A 211-nucleotide genomic window follows, 5' to 3' on the forward strand; every position below is an offset into this window, starting at 1 on the left:
TACGTACGTTTTTTTTTCTTATTTTCTTTCCCGTTAGATGTTGCCATAGTGTTTTGTTTGTTGTTGTTTTTTCGTCTTCAAGCCGTAAAAGTTATGCTTTGAAACCTCTTTACTGTGCTTCCGGGTTTGTATTACGTCACTTCTCTTACCAGGTCACGCATGACGTCACTAACAAAAATAAGAAAATGTCTTTGATGTTTGTGTTTGTTTG

At 35.5% G+C, this 211-nt stretch overlaps 1 protein-coding gene across 1 annotated transcript in view; it reads left to right on the top strand.

The window, feature by feature from the left end:
• The window catches only part of LOC119585036 (furin-like protease 2), a gene marked incomplete in the record, with an annotated part of 48,730 nt that overhangs the window by 34,803 nt on the left and 13,716 nt on the right, over window positions 1–211 (top strand).

Source organism: Penaeus monodon, chromosome 19, assembly GCF_015228065.2.
Source record: "Penaeus monodon isolate SGIC_2016 chromosome 19, NSTDA_Pmon_1, whole genome shotgun sequence".
NCBI classification, from domain to species: domain Eukaryota; kingdom Metazoa; phylum Arthropoda; class Malacostraca; order Decapoda; family Penaeidae; genus Penaeus; species Penaeus monodon.